This window comes from Penaeus chinensis, chromosome 6, assembly GCF_019202785.1.
Source record: "Penaeus chinensis breed Huanghai No. 1 chromosome 6, ASM1920278v2, whole genome shotgun sequence".
Taxonomy (NCBI): Eukaryota; Metazoa; Arthropoda; class Malacostraca; order Decapoda; family Penaeidae; genus Penaeus; species Penaeus chinensis.
Window position 1 is genome coordinate 2,406,320 of NC_061824.1, and position 12,500 is coordinate 2,418,819.

A 12,500-nucleotide genomic window follows, 5' to 3' on the forward strand; every position below is an offset into this window, starting at 1 on the left:
ATAGATAGATATGAATAGATATCAGGACAGAGACAAATTACGAAATAAAAGTATGGCTTACGCGAGTTCTCTAGGTTCTAATATTGACATAGTTTTCTTTGGATAATAGACTTTATGAACTGCGATAGGAAAAAATCCTGAAATCCGTTTCACAGATCTTCCAAATCTTCAACTAATAGTATTTGTTCCCCTTTACATTTAAAGAATGAATAAACCCAACGCGTAACTCAAGGTTTTTTATTCCAAATTAACAAAATAATTCTAGTTGAGGGAAAAAAAAAAAAAAAAAAAAAAAAAGAAAAAAAAAAAAAAAAAAAAAAAATAAAAACAAAACAAAAAAAAAAAAAAAAAATCAAAAAAGTAAAAATCAAAATCTTTTGACTCGGAGCACCAGGGCATACAAACCACGTGATTCGCAGAAGTCATACATTCAAGTGTGACAAAGGCCATTGGAAATACATGATTTTCTTTGATCGAAAGAGCGCGTATTTGAACATGGACCAAATGCACTCGTCTTTACCACGATGACTTTGAATGCTATCGTCAAACAATTAAGTATTCGGGAAAAACTAATACAGAAAAAATATTCAATTTTCTGAGTATTTTTGTTTTTGTTTTGTTTTAGGAACTTGGCTAAAATGATCATTTTATGGACTCTTGTATAAGGGCAGGGACACATGTAGTGTACGGTATAAAGAGCAGCATGTAAAATGATACAAAGAAATCAAAAAGACTTTATAGAATTGATTATATGATCTTGATTTTTTTTAATTACTATCTTTTTTAACCAGATCATATCATCTAGCTGGATCTTGTTAACAAGGAATAAGTTATGAACATCGTAATTAAAAAAAAAAGTTGAGTGTTGAATGTGTGATGATGACTCTCGGGTTTCTTACAATATATGTCTGTGCATATTCGTAATGACTAGAATAAGTATTCTGTTCTGTTATTATTATATTTCTTTGTCCCCTTTTTTTCCCCTCTTTACAACTTTATTTTACAACGATTTTGTTTTTTCATCCTTTCCCCAATTTTTTTTATAATCATTTTTGTTTTCATGCCCTCTTATCCAAAACCCAGTTATTATCTAAGTTTTGGGAAAATTCCCTTTATTCTCTCTTCAAAGTTCTTCAAAAACGATTTTTTCAATGCATACTTTGTTTTCGACTCATCCAAAAATTAAAGTTGTTTCTTGCAAGAAGCAGGGGAATCAAAACCTAGTTTCCTTGACCATTCTTCTCTCTTTTTTCTTTCTCTTTTATTTTTTTCTTTTCTTTTTTTTCTCTCTCAACCGAAAAAGGGGATCTCGTTATTTACTTTTTTTAATTTTTTCCCTTTTTTTCCCCCTCGTTTCACATCCTCCCTTTCCTCACTTTTCCCCTAAAACTCCCCTCTCTTCCCCCCTTTTTCTCTCTCTTTTCTCTCTCTCTTCTCTCCCCTTTTTCTCTCTCTCTCTTCTCTCTCTCCTCCTCTCTCTCTCTCTCTTTCCGGGTTTTCCTCTCCCCCTCCCCTTTTTTTTTCCCTCCTCTCTCTCCCCTTTTCCTTTTTTTTCCTCCTTCTCTCTTCTCATCAACATCCTTCTACTGCCCCTCCCCCAAGTCCCCCTCACCCTCCTTTCGTCAAAGAAATCCTGTCTCTGCGTGGCTTCCGGTTTTGGGGTTTGGTACTCCGATACAAAGTCGTTCATGTTCGATTTGGCCTCGGTGAACTCCATCTCTTTCCCACCCTTGGGCCCGTGTACGTGGGGGGAAAGTTTTTTCCCCGGGGGAACCTGGTGTGAATGCTGGGAAAAAAGCGTGTTGGGGAGACGAGGAAAAAAAGAAAAAGAATGAGAATGGGGTGAAAACGAATGATGGAAAGAGAGCGGAAAAAAAAGGCAATTTTATATAATTTTATAAATCCCTATATACATAAATTTTTTAAAAAAACAAAAAAACACACACCCACCCCAAAAAAAAAAAAAATTTTAAAAATTCTTATTCCTCTTCCCCCTTTCTTTTCTTTCCCCCCTCCCCCCCCTTTTCCTTTTTCTCTTTTTCGTTTTCCCTGTTCTTTTTCTTTTTTTCCCTTATTTCCCCTCCCCCCCCTGTTTTCTTCCCTCCTTTTTTCCCCCTCTTATTTTTTTTTCCCTTTTCCCCCCTTTTACCCCCCCCTTCTCCCTCTTTCTTTCTTTTCTCCCTTTCCCCTCACTATCCCCCCCCCTCCCCTATTTTCCCCCCTTCCTTCCTTCCTTCTTTTTCCCTTCCCCCCGTCCGTTTTCCCTTCTTCCTTAAGCCTTTTCCTTCCTTCTTTTCCCCTTCCCTCTCCCCCCCCTTTCCCCTTTTGGGGCCCTTTTCCCCTCCCCCCTTCCCCTCCCTCCTCCTTCCTTTCCCCTCATCCCTTTTCCCTTTTCCCCTTTCCTTCCTTCCCTCCCTCCCTCCTTCTCCAACCCCCAACTGGGTTTTTTTCCCCTTTCCTTTACACACCCTTTCCTCTTTTCCCCTTATCCCCCTTTTCTCTCTCCTCTCCCCCCTTCCTTTCCCCCCCCCCCCTTCCCCAATCCTTCTTCCTTCCTCCCACCCTTTTTTTTTCCCCCCCTTCCCTTCCTCCTTCCCTCCCCCCCTCTCCCACCAACGCTTCTCTCCTTCCTTCCCCCTATTTCCCCCCCTTTTTCCCTTCCTCCCCTTTTTCCCCCTCATTTCCTTTCCCTCTTCCCCCCCTTCCCTTCCCCCCCCTTTCAACCCCCCCTTTCCCTTCTCCCCTTCTCCCCTCCCTCCTTCCCCAAAACCCCCCTTTGCCTCCCCCCTCCCTCCTTCCCCCAACCCCCTTCCCTCTCCCCACCCCCTCCTACCCCCAAAAACCCATCCTTCCCCCTCCCTCCCCCCCAAAAAAACCCCATGCCCCCCTCCACTCCCCCCTTCCCCCGAACACCCTTTGCCTCTCCCCCTCCCCTTTTCCCCCCCCCCCCCCCCTTCCCTTCCTTTTCCCCTTTCCCCCCCTCCCCCCTTCCCCCAAAACACCCTTGCCCCCCCCCCACCCCCTCCTCCCCCCAAAAAAAACCCCCTTTTTTCCCTTCCCCCCCCCCCCTTCCCCTTTTCCTTCCCCCCCTCCCTCCTTCCCCTAACACCCATGCCTCCCCCCCTTTCCTCCCCCCCCCCTTCCCTTCCCTCCAGACCCCATTGAAGTTCTCCTGAATAGCGGGGGGAGTTTCCGATAAAAGGGGCCCAGACATCTTAAAGCCCTGGGCGGGGGAATGCCCACACCTGCCACTTTTCAGGGTTTTTTCGGGATCCTTTCCCAAAGAAGTTAATGCGGGGGGAAAGAGGAAAAAAATTTATAAAAAGAGGTAATTAGGGGAAATGAGGGAAGATTTTTGGGAAGGGGATTTTGGTAAAAAAGGAGTAATAAAAGTTGGGGAAATAGATAGATGGATAATTAGGGGGGGATCCATTCCAGGGAAAAAAATGGGATATTGCAGGGAAAAAAAAAGATTTTAAGAATAAGATAGAATAAAAAATATATGGGAAAGGGAAGAACAATGTTAAGATGAGAAAATTACAAATAAAGTAAAAAAAGAAGATAGATAAAAAAAACCATGGGGAAAATTTTTGCAAAAAAAATTAATTTTCAAAAAAATATGAAAATAAGTAAAATTTGAGGGAGAAAGTGAATAGAAAATTGATAAAGATGGGGTATTAAATAAAAGTCATAAATAAAATAGGAAGTGTAATTTTCGAAGTAAATGAGAAGAGAAGGGGAAAATAAGTTTAAAAGCGAAGATAAATGATAAAAAAAAGGGCATACTATTTGGGGAAAAATTTCTTGAGTAAACATAACAACGAAAATAACAAAAAAAAAAATGAAAAAACTGATAAATTTTAAACGAAATCCAACAAAAATAACAAAAAAAACAAAAAAGTAAAATTTAAAAAACAATGTTCTGTCCTTATACCCCCTTTCTTAGCACAAAAATTTCACCATTGTAAAAATTTTTTTTAAAAATTTTCCCTCCCCGGGTGTTTGGGTTGTTCTGAACGGGGGAACGGGTTCCCTTTTTACCTCTTTCAGAATTAAACTCCCTGGAATTCTTTCTAATAACAACAAATACCTTGCCTGGATTTTTTTATTACAGCAAAAAACTGACTGAATCCTAATAAAACAGGAACTAAACCTAGATGTTTATGGCAACAAAGAACTTACCTGAATCATTGTTTTGGGTCACTCCCAAAATTTCCCATAAACTTGAAACCACCTGGATAAAAATTCACCTGGAATTCCTGTTCTGAAGGGAAAGGACCAACTTTAAGGCACAAACCCACCTGGGATTTTCTAAAAACAACAAATTCACCGGGGAATTTTTCTAATAACAACAGGAAACTCACCTGGATCCATCTATGACATAAAAAGGAATCACTTTTATTTTCTAACAACAACAAAAATCACCTGGACCCCATTAATGACAACAAAGGCCTCACTGGAATTCTTTTTGCCGGGGAGCTCTTTTCATGCCTCCTTCAGGACATCGGCCCTTTGGGAGAGGGCCCGGCCACGGTGAGGTAGCGGCCTTGTCGGGATCGCAGGGGGGTCATTGTTTTATGTCAAACATCTGCTGGGTGGGTTCGGGGACAGTGAGGGCGGTAACTCTGAGATCTGAGGAAGGAGAGAGGGAAAAATGTGAGAGAGATTTAAATTTGATAAGATTTATTGGCAGAACAGTGTACGTGCCCCGGAAAAAAGCCAGGGGTAAGATGTCAAGCAATCATTAAACTGGCTGTGTTTCCCTTTTTTAAATGCAGAGGGCTAACAGTCACCGTCCATGTATGAGGTTTGTGCCATGGTTAGATTATTCTTTCACTTGGGGTCTTTGGAAAAAATCTTTATTTACAAAAACATATCACAAAACGGGGGACAATTCTTTGATAAATTTAAATTTAATCAAAACGTTATATTATTCACAGTGCTATTGATCGTTAGGCTGCAGTTTTCGTGCAACAAAGAAAAGGGTGGGTGCTTGCACATTCCCAGTGGTGATAGAAATTGATTTTCTTCAAAAACGCATCCATACATATGCATAGTGTACGATATCCTTTACTTTACCCAGTCCCTGTTGCCATCCTGCTGACTCGTAGTCATTATTGACGTAGGGGGGGTTTGTTCATATTTGATGTTTCTATACTTTTATACTGCCACAAAGTCCAGATCCGTTTTTCTTATCAATGGATTCGCACACTTGCTTAAGATCTATATAGGAATTATTTTTCCATTTCCATGAGAATCAATGGAAGGTACAGTATATTGCAGAGGGAAATGTACTATAAGGGGGAGGAGAATTTCAACTATTATTTCAAGTATTTAAATTTTTGTTTTGTTATTTAGGTCAGAGGAGAGAGAGAGAGAAGAGTGAGTGGAGAGAGAGAGAGAGAGAGAGAGTGAGAGGATGAGAGAGAGAGAAGAATGAGAGAGAGAGAGGAGAGAGAGGTTGGAGGAGATAAGTAGGGAGGGGGCAGTAGAAAGGAGAAAGAGAGAGAAAAGGAGAGAAGGAGAGAGAGTGAGAAGAGGAGATGGAGAGAGAGAAAGTAGAGAGGAGAGAGACGAGAGAGGAGAGAGAGAAGAGAGTTGGAGGAAGATAGTAGAGGGGGGAGCGTAAGAAAGAGAGAAAGAGAGAGAAAAAGAGGAGAGAGAGAGAGAGAGAGAGAGAGAGGAGAGAGAGAGAGAGAGAGGAGAGAGAGAGAGAGAGAAGGAGAGAGTGAGAGAGAGAGAGCGAAGAGAGAGAGCGAGAGAGAGAGAGAGAGGTTGGAGGAAGAGAAGCGAAAGGCGGGGAGCGTAAGAAAAAGGAGAGAAAAAAATCCTACAACAACCAGTTCATCTTTCCCCCCCCCCCTTCTAATCTCCCCTATCCCATTTCCTAACCCCACCCATAACCCCGTCCCCTCGGACACCACCCTTTCGCCACTCCCCCCTTCATCCCCTCTCCTCGTCCCACTCAAAAACCTTACCCTCTGGGAAAGGGGAGAGGCGCGAAACCTGCTGAAGAAGGAAGCGGGGAAGGGAAACCTTTTTAATGCTAAAAACCTGGATCTGCGTTGAGCTGGCCTGGGAAACTGAGGATGTGGGGGCCCCGGACATGTTACCTGAAAAGGGACGTAGAGTATTAACAGTTGAAGAAAGTTGGTTGTTAGGGCCAATTTTAAAGGGTTACCTGGAATGGGGCCCTTTAAAGTAACAGAAGAAAAAGGAAGATAGGGGTAGTGCAATGGCAAGGAATAACAAAATCGGGTATGGGTAATAAATGACTAAAATTTATATGGCGATTGCAGTGATAGAAATGTCAGGATGTAATAACCAAAATTTCGTCGTATGCAAATTTTAAAAAAGTATTGGTTAAGCGTTAGTTAAAATAATTTGCAAATGCAATATCAGTGATGCAATAACAAAAAATTTTTTACTGGCACTTAATTAGCGGGATTTGTTTAGAGGTAATGCTAATGCTAATGATGGTCTTTTTCATAAATTATATTGATACAGATTAATACGTTTTCGTACTTTACTAACACGAGAACTGGAATATACGACACTCATAAAATACTAATTTTAATACTTTTTTAGGGGAAAAAAATTGTACTACTTCAATGCGAATTCTAAAGGAAACCCCAAACAATCCATAAAATTTTATAAACCAAAAACAAAACAAAAAACATTTGATCAAGTGGATCCAACATGTAAAATTCTCCAAAAAACCAACAAACAAAAAACCCACCACTAAACCGACAACTAACTAAACACAAACAAACAAAACTAAAATATACAGACAAAAAAAATCACAAAATAACCAAAAAAACCGAGACTATGGCCTATACACTTACGACGAGGTGATTCAGGTCGCCATAGGAGGAGAGGTGGTTCAAATTTCCCTGAAAGCGATATCGTACAAGCCTCTTTATCTATGAGAAGTCTCGTCTGTGTTTTCGCCAGCTGGTGGACTGAGAGCGTGGCGTTGTATGGTTCCAATACCGTGTTGGACCTGTGGATAAGTGGAGGAATGGGAGGTGGATTTTTTTGTCTATTTTGAGGGGGTGGGAGGTTTTTGAGTCGGGTGGAAAGGGGGGTCAAACGCTTCGATCTCATTGATTTGGGTTTGGGTTTGATTCCTTGCGTTTTGTCTCATTTTTTCTTTATTCTGTCTGATTTCTGTCTTGAAAATCACTCCTCTCTCTCTCCTCTTTCTCTTTCCCCTCTCTCTCTCTCTCTCTCTCTCCTATATAAATATATTATATATAATATATTTTATATATTATATATATTTTATATATTATATGTGGATATATAAATTTTTAACATACATATATGTATATATACACTTTTTATCTTTTAGTTACTTATTTTCCCTATTCATATTTATTTACACACATATTTATTAGCACACAGACACACACACATTTATATGTTTTATTTTTTATTATTATTTAATTCATTTATCTTTCATTTTTTATTATATAAACACACCTCCGGTTTTCTACCACTCCCCCCCTTCCCCCCCGCCCCAAACCCTCACCCCCCCCACCCACCCAAAACCCTACCTTAGGGGACTCGGTTGACGGAGAAGTGTTCATGTCCTGTGGGGGTATTCCCCCTGATTTTGGAGTTGAGGAGGTGCCCTTTGCCGAGCCCGTGCCCCCCCGGGGGGGAAAGTGCGTGACTGGAACCCTGCGGCAGTCCAGTTTCGGTCTCTTCGAAATCACTTTCCTTCACGGAGTCGACGGCTCAGCCCCCCTCCGTGTAGTGGGGGCCCTTGGCCCAGTTGTTGCCCGGAGGGGGAGGAGGAGGAGGAGAGGGGGTTGGGGAAGGGGGGAGGTTTAGGGTCAGGGGGGGGGAAAAAAAAAAAAGGGTATGGGGGAGGGGGAGGGGAAGAGGGTAAGGGGAGGGTGGGGGGGATAAGGGGTGAGGGGGGATATAAGAGAGGGTAGGGGGAGGGGGGGGGGTGGTAAAGAGGGGGGTGAGAGGTTGGGGGGGGGGGTGGGGGGGAAGGGGGGAGGGGGAGGGAGGGAAGGGAGGTCGGAGGGAGGGGGGTGAGGCGATAGAAGGAGAGGGGAAAGGGGGGAAGGGGGATAAGGGGAGGGAGAAGAGAGTGATTAGGAAATAGGGAGAAAGGGCATAGGGGAGGGAGAGAAAGATCGTTGGGAAGAGGGGTGGAAAGGAGAGACAAAAATTTTTTTTTGGGGGGTGAAAGGGGGGAGAGGGAGAGAGGAGAAAAGAAGAACATTTAGTCATTGTTATTTATTTATCTACTTATTCTATCTTCTCTTATCTTACTTTATTTACTTATTTATTAAGAATATCAGTGACATTAGGCAATACAATCGTTTACATCTATTAACGTAAAAATTTAAAACTAATATATAATATATACACATTATTCTTATAATCATTTCTCGTATTTTTTCCTTCATATTTAACCCCTTAAGAACCGTTTATTTAAGAACACGCTAAGAACAGCAAGGATATGCGTATACATTATCTTTTTTCTTCTTAATCAAGTACCTTCTACAACTACTGCCCCTTTACCTACCACCTAATGCTCACCCCCACTGCCCACTTTCCTACCACCTAAGGCCCACCCCCACTGCCTCCTTTCCTACCACCTAAGGCCCACCGCCCACTGCCCCCTTTCCTACCACCTAATGCCCACCCCCACTGCCCCCTTTCCTACCACCTAATGCCCACCCCCACTGCCCACTTTCCTACCACCTAAGGCCCACCCCCACTGCCCCCTTTCCTACCACCTAAGGCCCACCGCCCACTGCCCCCTTTCCTACCACCTAATGCCCACCCCCACTGCCCACTTTCCTACCACCTAAGGCCCACCCCCACTGCCCACTTTCCTACCACCTAAGGCCCACCGCCCACTGCCCCTTTCCCTACCACCTAATGCCCACCCCCACTGCCCACTTTCCTTCCACCTAAGGCCCACCCCCACTGCCCCCTTTCCTACCACCTAAGGCCCACCCCCACTGCCCCCTTTCCTACCACCTAAGGCCCACCCCCACTGCCCCTTTTCCTACCACCTAATGCCCACCCCCCCTGCCCCTTTTCCTACCACCTAATGCCCACCCCCACTGCCCCTTTTCCTACCACCTAATGCCCACCCCCCCTGCCCCTTTTCCTACCACCTAATGCCCACCCCCACTGCCCCTTTTCCTACCACCTAATGCCCACCCCCCCTGCCCCTTTTCCTACCACCTAATGCCCACCCCCCCTGCCCCTTTTCCTACCACCTAATGCCCACCCCCACTGCCCCTTTTCCTACCACCTAATGCTCATCCCCACTGCCCCTTTTCCTACACCTGATGCCCACCCCCACTGCCCCTTTTCCTACCACCTGATGCCCACCCCCACTGTAGCCCCACCTTCCCACCGCCCACTTACCAGCGCCGCTCTGACCGAAGACGAAGTTGTCTGGCCGGAAGATCTTGCCGACGGGGCCCGAGCGCACGGCCTCCATCGTGCCCGGTTCGAGGTCGACTAGCACGGCGCGCGGCACGTACCTCCCGCCTGGGGGAAAAAGGGGGCGTGGCTTAAATTCGGGAAATTGGGTGAGAAATTATATATTTTTTTAAAACTTATCTACTTGTATTTAGAAATAAAATGAATGGTGAAATATAGAATCAGTGAAAGTTGAGGATTTAGGTTTATAAACTAGATATTTTTAAGATCGGTGAATTTGATGAACATAATGTTTATTTCTTAACTGATTTATTTATCTACTTTTATTGAAAATTAATCATAAACTACAAAATTAAAATGAAACTTGCTAACATTTGTTTAAAAACAGATAGCTGAGGGTAATATCCATAATTCATTCATTCAAAACAAAAATTAAACAAAACAAAATATATGCAAGTAAAACAGACAAACAAATTAACAAAAAACAAAAAATATATGTAAGTCAATAAACAAAAATCAAACAAAAAACACAAACAAAGAACACATATAACCAAAAAAAAAAAAAAAAAAAAAAATCCATTCATAGCCGATTCTCCTTTTCCTTTCCGCCGGCGCCCCTCCTTGCTTGCCGTTCGCATGCAGGCTTTCAGGCAGGCAGGCAGGCAGGCTGGCAGGCAGGCAGGTAGGTTTCAAGCACACATTAGCCCTCCTCCCCCACCTCCCATTGTACCAGTGGCTTCATTGTAGTAGACGTTGATCCTTTCCAGCTGCATGTCGCTCTCTCCGTTGTACTGGCCTGCGGGGTCGATGCCATGCTCGTCGCTGATCACTTCCCAGAACTGTCGGGGGGAGAGAGAGGCTGGGGTTAAATACTTTTAGTTTTAGATATTTGGTTGGTTAGTTATTCCCTTGATTTTGTTTGTTTGTTTGTTTTAGATGTTTTTTTTAAATTTATTTTCTTGTTTTTTTTTTTTGTTACTATTGTCTACTGGATATTGGGTATTATAGATCATTTCCCAGAACTGTCGGAGGGAGAGAGAGGCTGGGGTTAAATATCTTTTTCTTTTTAGATATTTGGCTGGTTAAAATTAATGTTTTTAATCCAGATATTTTGTTATTCATTTATTTAGTTAAAATTTGTTTGTCTGAGTGTCTGTTTCAATCGTTTGTTCGTGTGTTTGTTTGTTTCTCTCGCGTACTGCATACTGTATAATAAATGTATATTGTAGTATTCTGTCTATTGTTATTAATAATTTTTTTCACTTATGTATCAATAATCGTGTATTGCATAGTGTATATTGTAACTACGCCTAGTTCGTCACATCATGAAAAGAACAGTTTTGGTTTACAAGTTTCTATTAAAATCATTTTTCTAATTTATCGATATTCTATAACTGTATTGTATATCACATCATATACATATTCTACAGTTGGTACTTTTTTTTACAATGCTCTGTTTCGGAATCAATTCTTTGAGAGAGAGAGAGAGAGAGAGAGAGAGAGAGAGAGAGAGAGAGAGAGAGAGAGAGAGAGAGAGAGAGAGAGAGAGAGAGAGAGAGAGAGGGAGAAAGAAAGAATGAGAGAGAGAGAGAAGGGGGGGTGGGGGGGGGGCTGGTAAGGAATTATGAGGGCGTTTCCTTCGTCGAACAGCTGTTCCTAACACAACATACAAGATGTTATTCTGTGCTTATACTCTCACGCAACCAAACAAACAAATACTTACATTTTAACACACACACACGCACACACATACACATGCACATACACACACACACACACACACACACACACACACACACACACATATACACGCGCGCGCGCGCGCGAGCGAATATAAATACAGTTAATACACATGCATGAAGTCACGTGCATAAAGACGTGAACTCATATACGCACACACAAGCATAAATGTACGCACGGACGCACACACACACAGACTGAGATAATATTTATATCTCATGTCTCTCTTGTCCCCTTCCTCCTCCTCTTCCTAACCCCCTCTCCTCCCCCTCTTCTTCTTCTCTCTCCTCCTCCTCCTCCTCCTCCTCCTCCTCCTCCTCCTCCTCCTCCTCCTCCTCCTCCTCCTCCTCCTCCTCCTCCTCCCTCCCCTCCCCTCCCCTCCCTTCCCCTCCCCTCCCTTCCCCTCCCCTCCCTTCCCCTCCCCTCCCTTCCCCTCCCCTCCCCTCCCCCCTCCCCCTCCCCCCCCTCAAGGCTGAGCAGAATATCAAGGTCGTTCTCGTGTTATTTCCTGTTATCCTCTGCTTTCTATTTCTAAACTAAGAGGGAAGAGGAAAGAGAGAGTGAAGGGGAGAGAGGAGATAAGATAGATAATTAGTTAGATAGATAGAGAGAGAGAGAGGTAGAGGTAGAGATAGAAATGGGTAGATGGAGGTAGATGGATAGATTAATAGATGGATAGATGGATGGATGGATAGATAGATAGATAGATAGATAGATAGATAGATAGATAGAGAGAGAGAGCGAGCGAGAGAGAGAGAGAGAGAGAGAGAGAGAGAGAGAGAGAGAGAGAGAGAGAGAGAGAGAGAGAGAGAGAGAGAGAAAGAGAGACAGACAGACAGACAGAGCCAGAGAGAAACAGAGAGAAGCAGACAGAGACAAAGACTGACAGACAGATGAACGAATAAGAGAGGCAGGAAGCGGGGGGAAAGATGGAAGACACATGATATCATAAGAAAGTAATAAATGTGACAGGACTATTCATAGAAGCAGAGACGAAGCAGGGAGATAAGAAGACGAAAAAAAAAGGACGAGGACGAGGAGGAGGAGGATAAAAATGATGGCGATGAAGAAGGAAGAAGAAGGAGAAGAAGAAGAAGAAGATAGTGAAGAAGAAGATAATGATGAAAAAAATATGCAGCAAAAACGAAAGGAATAAAAAAACAAAAAACAAAAAAAAATCAGAAAAACGAGAAGACATGTATTAGAATTGCAAGAATAACAGAGTAAAGTAAGAGTCCTCCTCCCCCCAACCCCACTTGCGTCCCCCTCCCCATCTTCTCCCAGACCCACCCCTCTGCTCCCCCATCCCCCCTCCCTTCCTCCCCCACCCCCCCTTT

At 43.1% G+C, this 12,500-nt stretch overlaps 1 pseudogene; it reads right to left on the reverse strand.

Moving 5' to 3' along the window:
* Nucleotides 1–12,500, reverse strand: part of LOC125026648 — a 32,732-nt pseudogene that overhangs the window by 13,022 nt on the left and 7,210 nt on the right.